This window comes from Coturnix japonica, chromosome 3 (genome assembly GCF_001577835.2).
Source record: "Coturnix japonica isolate 7356 chromosome 3, Coturnix japonica 2.1, whole genome shotgun sequence".
Classification (NCBI taxonomy): Eukaryota; Metazoa; Chordata; class Aves; order Galliformes; family Phasianidae; genus Coturnix; species Coturnix japonica.
Window position 1 is genome coordinate 43,671,837 of NC_029518.1, and position 13,726 is coordinate 43,685,562.

The 13,726-nt window shown below is 41.5% G+C and overlaps 1 protein-coding gene across 1 annotated transcript in view; it reads left to right on the plus strand.

The window, feature by feature from the left end:
* Positions 1-2,153: 2,153 nt before the first annotated feature.
* Positions 2,154-13,726, plus strand: part of PLEKHG1 (pleckstrin homology and RhoGEF domain containing G1) — a 123,253-nt gene continuing 111,680 nt past the window's right edge. The window contains exons 1-2 of the mRNA XM_015858099.2: positions 2,154-2,447; positions 13,183-13,246. The gene's annotated coding sequence lies outside the window, so the exon portion shown is untranslated. The remainder of the gene's footprint in view (positions 2,448-13,182; positions 13,247-13,726) is intronic.

The following is a 13,726-nucleotide window of genomic DNA, read 5'->3' on the forward strand; positions in this document are numbered from 1 at the left end:
TCCCCACAGCCTCTTAGTAATGCCCAGGTTATTTGGGCCTTTTAATAATAGTCACCTGCACTACCTCCAGAGATAAGAATTATTACAGCCTGTCTATGTACGTAATTTCTCCAAAAAGGGGTGGTTCTCCAAATGCACTGTTTTGAATTGCAGGGTCATAAAGCCTGACCTTTAAACCTGTACCAGTCTTTCATTTTCTGCAGCAATGATTGTATTCTGTCGGTCAGTCGACACAGAACTGGAGGCATTTGGTCAGTGTGTTGGAACACTGTTTTTAGTAGAAGCAAACTGAAACCAGACTGACTCTTGATCGGTCCTTTGGGGAGAAGGAGGTAAGGATGAAGAGAGAGGAAGAGGCTTCTCTTCTTGAAGATTTTTCCTGTTAGTCACAGAGCTGAGAGAAAACAAACTCCATATGGAACAGATCATGTCAGGCCTTTAAAACACATTTTCAGAGGTCGTACAGTTTCTTAAAGGGAGTTGGAATATCGTGTGGTTTGGGCTTTTTGCTGTTGTATTTCCCATATGGAGACGTGTGTGCATTTTCATTTGTTTTAATTTGGCCCAAGTTAAATGCACCATCCAGTAGTTTGTTTTGTTATCATCTTTGAAAAGTCTGTTCATGAAGGAAAACACTCCCTTCTTCCCTCAGCATGGAAAGGTTCCAAATATGTCTCTCCCAGTTTTTTTTCCTTAGAAAGGGTTTTTCTGTCATTTTGTTTTCTTTTCTTGCATTGGTGAGCAAACAAAGGCCAAATTTTTGTCCCTAGCACATGGCCAGAGTGTTGTGCTGGGACAAGGATGTCCCCATTGGATGCTGGACATTGACACGGAGCAGCAAGGCAGTGCACAAGGGTGCGATCTCTGAGCTGGGTTAGTGAAGGTGCCAGTTATGTTCAGCCCTGCTCACTGTCTCCATGTTTGCCCTACAGAGCAGTTCTGTGGAGCACTCTTCCAGAATATTCTGTGGATTCTCAGCTCCAATCATCTGCCCTTCTGCCAGATGGGGCTAGGACGGTGTATAAGGAAGGTGAGGAAGAATGGGGCTCACCCCTTACTCATAAACATGCTCTAATTCCGTGATGTGAATGAATATTACTCCCAAGAAAGGCTGTCATTAAGATCCCTGAGGTTTTTTTTTTTTCCTTCAGCTGATATGCTAATTTACTCCCACTTACTTAATGCAAACCTTCGTTTTGAAACGTGGCCAAAACGAATTTATAAACATGTTGTTCTTTTAAAATTCTGCACTGCAGCTTATACCATGTGGCTGGTGGGAAGGAGCTCTGAGCTTTTAAACTAATGACACAGGAACAGTCCTTGTCAGAGCTTTTTTTTTTCTTCTGTTTTCTGAAGGATACTAATGAGAACAGGTACAATGAGGGCAAACACCAAAACTTCCTGGTTTACTGAGTTACTGCTGTACTTGTTTTGACATCTGCAAATTCAGAGCTATTCCAGCCTCCTAAACTGCTTCTTATTCTATGTGCTCTGTCTTAGTGTGTGTTTCGCGAGATGCCGTGTTGTGGAACAGAAGTGAAAGAGCTTCACCGAATGCAAAGCACAGAACTAGGCTTTACTGGAAGCCATGTGTTTAGTCAGGGGTCAAAGGAACGAGGACCACCGAGCATCTATTAAAAATTCACGCTGAACTGAAGCAACTTCTTTCTGGGCACGCATCTAACACGACGGTAAGAAGAAACCATTTAAAAGCAATCACAAATTTATCTTTCCAAGAAGATAGCCAGACAGGTGACCAGGAGGCAGGTGTGATCCTTAAATCCTCCCTGAATTTGCCGCTCGCGGTCAGAATGTCAGCGTCCACCTGCCCCTTTCACCTTTGGGCCGTTTAAACTCCTGTACAGGAGTGCTGACCCTTTAACACCGATACCGGCCGTGAGAACAGCAGGCAGAAAAACCCACGGTGCCGATTTCGGTGCTTCCTAAGCGCAGAGAAAGGGCTGTAGAGGAGGCTGAGAGCGGAGTGCTCGTTCCACGCGTGAAAACAGTAGCTGATTTTTTTATTATTATTATTTTCCCCTCCCTTCTTCCCGGGGCTGTAATTTGATTGCTGGCTTTGGCTCGGCTCCAGGGATCAGTCCGAGCGGTTAAATCTTTCTTCCCCTTCCCCCTTTCCAGCCTCCGGGGGAGGAGGAAAAGGGGAGCGGAGTCAGCTGCAGCCCGGGGCCGGGCCGGGCCTCCCCGGGGAGGGGCTGAGGCAGCGGCTCGGCTCCGGGAGCTGCATGGAGGAGGGGAGTTTCGCTGAGTCCCCTGCCCGGACGGGAGGAGGAGGAAGTCTGGAGATTAAACCGCTGCTCGGAGCCGAAGTGTACGGAGAGAGTCGGGCGGCGACTGCGGAGCGCTGCGAGGGAGGGATTCTAAGGAGAAGCCCCCCGGTGCGCGCCTCTGCGCCTGGATTGTAACCGGGAGGAGGAGCGGGGCTGCCGGTAAGCGCGGATCTTCGTGCCGCTGGGGAGGGGGCGACCCCAGCGAGGCTCGGCCGTCGCTGAGGCCCCCGGGTGCCACCGCCGGCCCTATCGCCTGCCCTGGAGCGGTCGCCGTGCCCGCAGCCTTTGTGCGAGCCCCGCGCCTCGCTGCGGCGGGGCAGCTCTGTGCGCGCTGCTGGGGAGGGGGGGAGCTGCCGGCATCCTCGGGTTTGGGAGAGAAAAGGGGGTATTTTGTGCACGGCTGTGCTTCGCTGAGGTCTGAAGGTTTAATCGCGTCTTTTGGGGGGGATGGGGATTGATATACAATGAAGCCGCACCACAGTTCTAGGTTTACACAAACGTTTTGGAAAAGTCTGTTCCAAAAAACTTGGATGCTTTGAAGTGATGTTGATTGGATTGTCGTAAATGTGGCACGGAGAGGGTTAAAATATGATTGGTCTCATCTTTAAGTAGTAGGAAGGTTTGTTCTTGGGTGCGAAGAAAGACGCTGACAAAGCAGTGTGTCCTGGTGTCCGGTGGAACCATTTGTGTATTGCCCTATCTTCCATCCTCACCTTTCTCTGCTTCTGCTAATTTTGTGCCGCGGCCCTTGTCCCTCTTGCTGAATGAGAAACCCTAACAAACCTGGGGCAATTCGTTTCATTCTCTTGGAGCTACATTGCTCTGAGCAGGAGTGAAAAAGACCTGAAACAAACTTGGTAGCCAGCTGAATGTACAGCTAACCCGGTCCTCTTCGGTTAGCTTTTTTCCTCTTTTAATTATTAATTGAGATACAGCACCAGCTGTGGCCGTGGTTTTTTCTTTTTCATGTTGTTGCTTGTAATCTAGGTATTCCTAATGCTGCCCAGAGAACCCGATGACTTGTAGGTGTTTCGAAAGCTGTGTAATAAGAGCCTGCTAATAGTCTTCCTTTGCTACTGTTTCATTCTTGGAGGGAGCAATCTTTGCTGCTGGAGAGTTGTGGTTCAAATTTCCACATGCGTTTGTTGCCTGTGCCTCTAGATAAATTTATGAAGGAATCCTTTTAGCTCATACGAAGCTAAATCTGGCAGTAGCAACTCCTGGCTGTGTAATTCACTGTGGTTGGCAAGGCACAATATATAACTTCCCTGAGATTTATTTAAAACCTTTTTTTTTTTTTTTTTTTTTTTTTTTTTTTTTTTTTTTTTTTTTTTTCATGTGTGGCATGCAGTTGTTCTAATTCTGTGCGTTCTTCAGCAGCACATATGGGGGTGCTTTGAGATAGAAACATAAGAGTTATGCTAAGGTTAGAAAATGTATTAATAGAGTGCTTGTCTTGAAAATATGAGAGGGCAGCTCAATATCAGCTTCTTAATGAATATTGGTATTGTTCTCTGGCTTGTGCAGATGCCTCGCTATTCAGCTTTGACTCCCTACTTCTTCTCAATGTTATAAAGCTGACAAACAGGAACGATGCAAAATTCTCTGATAACGTGGTTCAGTTTTGACTCTGTGTTCACTGGAATGCTGGCTTCTTCCCACAGGACTACAGAGCCCTGTGTAAACAGTATCGACCTGTGGCAGTACGACTGAGTGTGTTCATGCAAAGGCAGGCTATGGTTCTCACACTGGGTGCTAATGCATGTTGTTTTTTCTCACCATCTTCAAAATAGCATAAGAAGAAAATATAGGTCCCTATTCAAACTGATTTGCAAGCTGTAATCTTGATTTCTTGCAAGCAGTGCAGGGTGAATGTTAACAATGCACAACTACAGAAATCTTTATATACTGAACTTTGTTTGCTGGGAGCTCTCATTTTCAGAACATCTGTGAATGTGTTTCCCTTCTTCCTTGGGCAGGATGTGAGAATGCAAGCTAACAATCCAGAGGCATAATCTGGGTCTGAAGGAGTTGATTGTGAAGCCTTGGTATGAACTATGCTTAGCAGGGAAGGTTTGTAACCAGCCAGCTGGTTGAGTTCTTTGTACCCTTTCAGTGTGTCTTTAATCTTTATTCATTTTATCTTTAATTTTTTGTTGTATTAAATCTAGATGTAGGAGTGTGCCAAAGGCTCCTTGAATGGTTGGCTTGTATTTATTTCCCTCATAGTCAGTTGCCACTCCAGTGCTTGCTTGGAAGTGCCAAATCCCTCCCCTGCCAAGCCAGGGCCACAGTTCTGGCTGTCTATCAGGGCTGCTGGGTGGCAGTTGGAGATGATTCTTGTGGTGGCCCTTTCATGTACCTCACATCCATAAGGACAGATAGTCTGGGTCAGAAAATAATAGAAATACACAATTTGGCAATAGAGCCATTAGAACAAAGAGAAGCATTTCTCAGATTATACGTAGAAGCTGTAAGAAGCTGTGTTAAGCTGCAGAAGTTTGAAGTTAGCACAAAGGAGTTCATCTGATGAGCATTCCCTTTTATATTCAGCCATGTGCTGAGAAGGATGATTGTTGCAGTAAACAAGTGCTTTGTATTAGTTATGGCTTTAGTCCACTGCCTTAAATTTCTTAGGGGCCAAATTCAGTGCACAGATATTTAACTAAGAAAGATATAGAAACAGTATATTGTATATGTATATGCTGCTCTGAAGTGTGAAAAGATGTCTTGTCACAACTTACTGGAAGCAGTGTTTCCATTTTATAGTGTTAGGAGGACAAAAACAAACAAACAAAAACAACACAGAGAATTACTGCAGCCCTCAGCAAAGACTGAAGTGGCAGAAGGACTTGCAGAGGTGTTGCTGAATGCTCAGCTTTGAGAACCTGTGTTGCTGTGGTTATGCAGAGTGCTTTAGTTTGCAGACTGCCAGTGAGGAAAAAAAAAGTGGAGAAAAGCATTATACTTGTAAACTGAGAATGCAGAGAATGACACAGAGCTTCTAGGTTTCTTACCTCTCTGTAAGATGCTACCTCTAATAGATGTTCATTTACCTGTTGATTAAGATTCTCATTGTGAGAAACCCACTCAAAACTTTGGAATAGCTGTGCAACACCACCAGTTCTAAACAGTGTCTTTCCCTCCCAAAACCACAGTCATGGCTCATACTTCCGAAACTTGTGTGTTTGCTGTATTAATCATTAAAAGTGCAATATAGTTGTTTTTTTTTTCCTGTGTTTTGGTGTTTGTTTGTTTGTTTGAACACATAATAACCATACTTTCAAGTCCTTTTGCTGTAATTGAAATACACAGTTCTTCTTTCAAAGAGAGGGTCCTGAGATGCCCTTGAGAATCTTGGGGCTTTCAGAACATCACAGATTTTAATGAGTGGATAGAACTGTAGACTTGAAAGGGAAGGTGGAAGCAGAGCAAGGGAAGAGGAGAGGTCTGTCTCGGTCGTAAAAGAAATGTAGTGGCAGCAGTGATGATTGGAAGTGTGTGGTTAAGAGCACAAGAGGTGAATGTGAACAGATTAAATATTAGTTTAATAATTGTTTAGTCTTTGTGTTCAAGAAATGTGTAGATGTGGCACTTAGGGATGTGGTTAGTGGACATGGTGGTGATGGGTTGGCAGTTGGGAAAGACCACTAAGATCATCTAGTCCAACTTTTATGATTCTGTGATTTCCTTATAGGCTGAAGGAACTGGGCTTGTTCAGCCTGGGAAAGAGAAGCCTGAGGAGAGACCTCAGTGTGGCCTTCCAGTATTTAAAAGTTTATAAACATGTGATAAACTTTTTATACAGGTAGACAGTGATAGGACAAGAGGGAACGGTTTTAAACTAAAGGAAGGGAGATTTAGATTAGATGTCAGGGGAAGTTGGGCTGAGAGAGCAGTGAGGTGCTGGAACAGGCTGCCCTGAAGGTGTTTAAGGCCAGGTTGGATGGAGCCCTGTGCAATCTCTTCTAGTACTTGGTCAAGCAGCTGGCAACCCTGCCTGTGGCAGAGGGTTTGGGACCTGATGATCCTTTGAGGTCCCTTTCAAATCAAGCCATTCTAAGGTTCTGTGATAAATAAGTTTCTAGAAGGGCTATTTGTGTTAATTGCAATTCCAAAAGAGTGTGTGTGATAAAGTATCTCACAGAATTAAAAGTTTCTCAGGTCTTTTTAATACTATAAAACATTTTTCTGGATGTGGCTTTTGGATCGAATAGGTCAGCGGAGTCTGATTTCACCAACCCAAGTCTGAATGAGTTTGGCCTAAAATTGATTCAAATGCAAATTTGACTGCAGGTGCAGAAAAAGAGGAACCTAGTCAGAAAGGGCTGGGAAAGGAAACTGAAGGAAAAGCTGTAGGTAGTTATTGAGAAGACCTGAGGGAAGTAGCTGCCCAGGTAGTTACAGGCTGCTTCCAACTAATGTTGTCTGCTACTTTCTGAGGGACCTGAGTTTTGGAGTGCTCTCACTGATCATGATGCAGAGCCTTGCTGTGAGAATACAGAGCAAGATTCCAGTTTAAAAATCTATCTAGAACACAAATGTGATGCCCATGACTTCGTTTCTTTCTTCCTTCCACAGTGTGAACTCCAACGGATCTGTTTCCTCATCTTCTACAGGACCATGGGTAGTTGTGCTAGTGGAAATTGCACAGAGGTTTTATAGTTGTACTGGTTAGCTATATCTTGGACTGGCAGCTGATTCCCATGAAAACTTGTGGCTTCTAAATGGTATAAATTATCTTTAAGTCGTCTAAGTCTTGCTTGTGTGTTCTGTTATTGAATTTCAGGCTACAGGTGGTGCCAAGCCTCTTCCTGTAAGCATGCATTCTGTAGAAACTTGTAAGTGAGCCCTACCCAGATGTTTAAAATCTAACTTAATGAATGTTAACTTCGAGATATTTGAGCATTCATTTCCATTCAGACATTTCAGGATCATGCCACAGGCATTAGTATGGTGTAGCTAATGTATACTGCTGATAGGATGGGCGCATCCTCTCGCTAGAAGCAATGAGCAGAGGTAAAAAAGGGTGTCATGGGAACAGTTGTTGAATCACCTGCCCTCTTGCTTACTCAGAGCTGTTGTAGATAAAACTTTGATACCTAGATCAGGAAAAAGAAGGTTGTTTAGATTGCCCTAAGGAATGTTGTCACGGACAGTGTAACAGCCTGCTTCCTTCCACCGTCACAGCTGACAACTTCTCAGCAATGTCATCTGGGTGTGGGCTTCAAGGTCAACCTCTGCCTTTAATCAGCACATGGTAACAGTCTGTATCTCCTAGATTTTGTACATGTAGCGTTCGTACTTTCTCCCATGCTTCCGCTTGTGTTAGGTGGAGTTATCTATAAACACAGGCATGCTGTCTTTGTTAACCTACAAACTCTTTTCTTACAGTATTTAACCCACCTTCTCCCCTATAATTAGCCACAGTGTCTGCTTTTGCCTACCAGTATCAACTCAAGAGTCACATCGTGCTTTGGGTTCTTTAACACAGGCACTGACACAAAGGAAGACTCACAGTTCATTCTTTTAAAATAAAGAAACAAAGAACTAGTGATTATGCAAGTCTATATTCTTTATCTCTTCAGTAGACACAAAGTTTTCTACTTACTATTTAAACTGCAACTAAGCTAACATCAAGAGAAACATCATTTCAGCTTGCAAACAAGTTTGGTGCTGCTGTGATTAAGGTGCTGCGACTCAAGTGTATGTGAAGCTTTGTCACTGTTTACCTCATGGTTCCTTTTCATTATCCTGATAACATATCTTGTGTGTTACTCAGAAAGCTGTAATGCCTTAGGACTCAAATGATGTCATCATAGACTTCTTCCACTGCAGAAGCTCTCATTTCTCTGAAGAGTCAGCAGACCTAGCTTATTTGAATGGTAGGAAAAGGTGTGTTTACTAATGAGTCATGATTGCATTTTGGGAAATAACTTGCCATTATACGCTAGCAGTGTAGGGTGTTTGTAATTTTTCCTTTCAGGCGGTCTCTGACAATTATCGGTCTCCTCTGTGTTAGGTGGAACTCAAGTCACAAATCTCTGATGTGACTTACCTTGGCCCTTTGTACTCCTGCTGCCTGAGAAGGCTTCTGCCAGTCCTGGAGGTAGGCAGGCTAACTTGACACAGTCCCAACTGGATCAGCCTTTTACAGTCCTTGTCTTATCAGGTCAGTTATGTTGTGGAGTCTGTTCACCTGTTGTGGTAGGATGGTATCTTCTCTACTACCTCCTTCTCTTCCACACTTCAAACTGTCTTATCCTTCTGTGTTTTCCCCAGATTTCTCAGAAAAAAAGTCCTTAACTTCACTTCTGAGTGTCTACTTTGCAGCATCAAGTATCAGACACAGCGTAGGCTTTTCAGTAAGCTATCATAGAAATTTATGAATAGTAATTGAGTTAAATATTGTGATTTCTGAAGGCATCAATATCCATTTAATCTCCAAGGTTTCTTTCTGAGCAGTATCTTAGTGTGATTTTGTGCCCCCACTACTAAAGATGCCTGTATGTTAAGAAAGGCAGATCTAGGCAGAATTTTCTGTTGAGGGCAGCTAGACTTTCCCTGTATGAACCACATTATTCTTTCATACAAAAGAAGAAGCAGAATAAAAATATAAAAAACCAAACCAAACAAAACAAAAACACACACAAAAAAGCCCCAAAACAGCTGAACAAATCCCTCACCCCATATGAAATAAAACAAGAATGAAAAGAACCAGCTGATGAAACCCCAGTGCTTCTCCCCAGTGATCTCCATTACTGCAGCTTGCACTTTGCCACATCATCTGCAGTATCACTTTCTTCCAGTAGTATGTACAGCCTGCTATGCTTCCTTGGTCCTGATTATACAGGACAATAAGTTCTTCACTTTCATGGCTAAGCTATCCTTGAAGGGTTCTTGTGCTGCTTTGGGCAGTGAAAATCCAGAAAATCAAACTCAATTTGAAGAGTTTTTCCTGCAATTCTGTGGCAGAGTGACCTGCCAATAAAGCACTCCTGCTACCAAAGGCTCTGGCAGCCCTTATGTCCATCCAAAGCCATTTGTTCATCTGAAGCACAGTACAGGTACTGTCATTCCCGCAAGGTCAAACAAAAACAAAACAGGTATTTTTCTTCTACCTTTTGCTAGTTGAAATTTGACATGATAGGACACATGATACATGCTATTGGGATATGGAGTAGGCATTTCTTCCATGTGTGACACTGCATGATGTTTGGATAAGGTTGAAGCTCCATCTGCTTTGCGAGGAAGAATTCTGGAATACCAAATCACAGATATCTGGTTTGCTGTCTTCATAAGAAAAGCTGGTTGCTAATCTTTGTTGCTGAAATGCTGTTGCTTTGTGGCCTATTTCATTTCTAGTGAACAGCTCTTCCATATAGAAGCATCTGCCTGTGATGTGTGAGCGCATCATACAGCTAAACAAGCTTCTACAGGGTTATGGATAACCAGGTCTGCCTTTTTATTGCCTCTGTCTTTTGGTGATAATGTCTACCCAATAGACAATAGTTCTTTTCATTCCTTCTGCTCTCCTTTAAACTGATGGCTGTGCTGCATGAAGAGTTCTTTTTGTTTATAATGTAGGATTGGTGATGCCTGTTTTCAGATAATTGCAGAAACATGTACTGGGTTGGTTTGACTTATTTGTTGGTTACACACCTTGAGCCATATCAGCGAGTGGTTAGTTTTAGTTGGTGGGTCAGAGTCACCTGTGTATGTGTATACCTGCCTAACATGGACTTCTTTCCCAAGACAATTTGAGGTCATACAAGAAGTGGTCTGGAGAAATTCTAGCAAAGATTCACTCTTAGCTGTTGACATTCTCATGCAACCCAGCCTTTGTGTTTCTCACTGCTGTAAGCGGTAGGAGTGCTGTGTGAAATTAGCCTGTGCAATTAGCTTAATACATCTGGGAAAGTGCTCAGGTGATTACATGTAGAATAAGTCTGGTTTCCTGGGAAGCAGCAAATCTATTTATTTGTCGTGCAACAAGAAGGTGTTACAATATGTGGCCATCCCTTGATTCTATAATAGGCAAAAGACTTTCCTTGGCTAGGAATGTTGTGCTGTAAGTACTGGCATGTAACTCAGTAAAAATCATACTCTATGAATTCCTAGCTGCTGGTAATAATAGCAAGAAACAGAACAGAGAGGTTCTTGAAGAACAGAGTTTTTGAAAGTCAAAACCATATTTATTTGTTTGAGAGAACCAGTTCGTTGGAGTGAAAAGATAATGTTAGCCTGTCTGTCGGCAACTCTGTCCTGGGCCATCAGTGTATAGCACAAAAGGATTGGGTTTCACTTCTTAGGAAAACTGAAGTGAAGAAGATCTTAAGACTCTGAAAACAGTAAACTGCCTGTCCTGTTATTGGAAATTTTTTTTGGTTGCCTCCTGTACAGAGTATGCACCAAAAAGAAAAGTGTGTTCTCCTTGTGACAGTGTTTATTATGTAAAAGTGTGCAAAATTCATACATTGGTGTGCAAGAGGTATTCCAATAACGTTCAACCTAATTGTTCAAAAATTCACAGGATGAAAAATTCATTTTTCTTCCAGAATTTTCTGTAGTGTAGTAAGATAAAACCAAGATCTGTAGAAAATATTTTTAAAAAAGCTAAAGAAAACTGATATAAAATTGCTCTGTAGCATCCTGAATCTTGAGCTTCTGTTGGTTCTTATGTGACTGTAGGACTCTGCCAGAAGTTATTTATCCAAAGCCTTTGGAAGGCTGTTAGGTGCTCTGGAGTTTAGAGAATATCTCTTTGCTGTGGGTCAGTGTTTTTATTTGGGAACTAAGAAGCTGTTGTGGATTAAACTTATCAAACCAAAGTATTTAACTTTCTCCCAGTTTTGCCAGGTTTTCTGATCCATGTGTATAATTAAATGACCATGGTTATTCCTATTTCTTATGTGTTGACAGTCTGTCTCTTTCTAGGCTTAAAGAAACTACTTTCTCTAGCAATTGAAATGGAGTCTTTTGCCTCTGGAGGACTGAGAATAAGGGAGCTTGCATAGACTAAATGGAAAGTAGGATGGTAATTACAGCTCATGTTGTATTTTGGTTTCACTTAATTTACAGTTTGAGGTACAGCAAGGTAGCTGGGCTTTTGAATGTTACAACTGTTGCAGTCTAATCACAGGAATCTAATAAGACTGCTCATGAATTTTCTTTTTCAGATTCATAAAAGTGTTACTGGAGGTTATTCTATGTATCCAGTTGCAAATGGAGAAAAACTAAATGCTATAAATAAAGTATTAATTATAATTGTCACTCAAAAGGGTAAAAAAATAGCTATTTAAACCTGTGAAATTGCTTTGTAGTGTCGATTTATTGTGGTAAACTTAGCAATTGGATGGAGGAAAAGTGTGTTGATATTTCTTTCTATCTTTCCTTCAGTCTTATTTTTTTCTTTTTCTTTTTCTTTTTTTTTTTAATTAAAAAGAATTTTTATTTTTTTTTCAGATGGAGTTGTGTTTTTGTATTAAAAATAAAATAAAAAAAAAAAAGAAAAAAGAACAGCATGCTACATTAGGGAGACTGAATTGATTGCATTACTGTTTAAGTTGAAAGTAGACCAATATTTTTTGAATAGATTTTTTAAACATAAAATCTTGCCTGTTTATGGTTTGGTTCCCCTAGACCAAATTAACTTGGACACTCGGCTGAGATTCTATTTATTCTGGCATAGGAACAGGCATTGGGCAGAACGTCTTGGTCCCAAAAACCTGGTAATGGTGAGAGGCCTCTGTTCCCTGCCAGCTGAATGCCTGAGGTATTTTGCCATACAGGAAATCAATTGCAGATGAATGTGCGCTGTTTCCACTCCAAGTACATAAACATGCCTTATGGCAATATAAAGAAATGAAAAAAATATATATATTACTATTTTTTAAAATCCCGTCTTGCATTCAATAGCTACCTGCAAGTTCAGAGGATGAACATTGATACTCTGTTTCTGTGGGTTCTTCCCTATCACATCTGGTTGAGTTTGTAGCACAGAAATAGCGATGGAGGAAAGGAGAAGCAAATTAACCTTGAAGTGCTCCAGAAGGTGCAAACGTAAACCAGTGGTTTAGAGAAATGAAAATAATAAAAAGATCTCTGTCCAGTTCCTACTTGATGTTCTGAATGATACTGTGAAGCGGGGAAGGATTATAAATGGAGAGAAGGAAACGAGTTCTTTCCCTTATTAAATCAAGAAATGTACAGTTTTGAAGGCTTTAAGGTAGGTTACTAACTTCTAGAAAGAACTGCATCACAATTGTATCAAAATAGTTGCTTTTTGTGAAGTGACAGATGAAATGGTATCTGTTTTTGATCCTGTGAAAGTGGCTAGGTCAGATGCAAGTAGCAGACCTTTGAAAATAGCTAGTGGATCTGATTTGCCTAACAGCTACCTATGTATCCTTACATTGCTCAGCAGGGAAGGTTGGGGATCATTTGGATAGAGGTTTCCTGGCATTAAATATAATTATGTTTAAAATCTGGGCTAACAATTTCTAGAAGCAGTGTGTGGCCTGAAGCTTTCAGTGTTTAGAGCTTGGGAACTAGAGAGCACTTTCCTACTTTGCTGCAGACTTAGAGTGTAACCTTAGATAAACTGTTTCATCTAGATTTTAATGACACGTAGGTGGGGAGGTACTCACAGGGGTGGTAATGGGATTTTCAGAATCACATTAGTGTCTAATTCCTATTGAAAGTCTAATACCTTTAGTCTGTCTGAACCAGATTCAGCACATGCTACATTTTTTGTTTCAGATAGTTAAAGGCAAAACGCAAAGGCAGTACTGGGGCTGTATAGAACCTTGTGATTATGACTTCCCCAGTGGGTTAGAGTTGTACTCTATGATACCTTTTCTCTAATTCCTTAAATGTTGTCCTCCTTTTGCAGGGTGCCATTGTTTGAAGAGAAGAGAGGAAAAGAGACTCTGCCCAACTTGACAGTGATTTCTTTGGTGAGTGCTTTATCAGTTAAATTTTATTATCTTTTAATTTTTTTTATAATGTCTATTCTTCTGTCTGAGCTAAATAATGTTGGCATTCAGTGAAAATGCTCCAAAAAACCATGAGACTGCTTGATACGCAAATCCCATGTAATGCCATAAAAACCAGAGATACTAGCCAAGATGGCGGGGTTTTTTGATGTGCCTGCAAATTTGGATAATATAAAAATTTAGGGGCATCCAAGCAGTTATGAGAGACTAAGTCTGCAGTTTTAGCATCTATTTTTGTAACTGTTTTTTATTTTTGCTAAAGTTCTGTAGCTAAAATTCTGTTCAGTTGCTTTATTCTGCCCTTTTGGAGGTAGAAGTGGTGTTTTTATGGAGAAGGAACATTCCTGTAATTAAGCAGAGCATGAGTTTTGGAAGATCTGGGACTTCTGTCTTCTGCAGAGATTTCCCATATTGCTTCTGTCACCTTGAGAAGAAATTAAT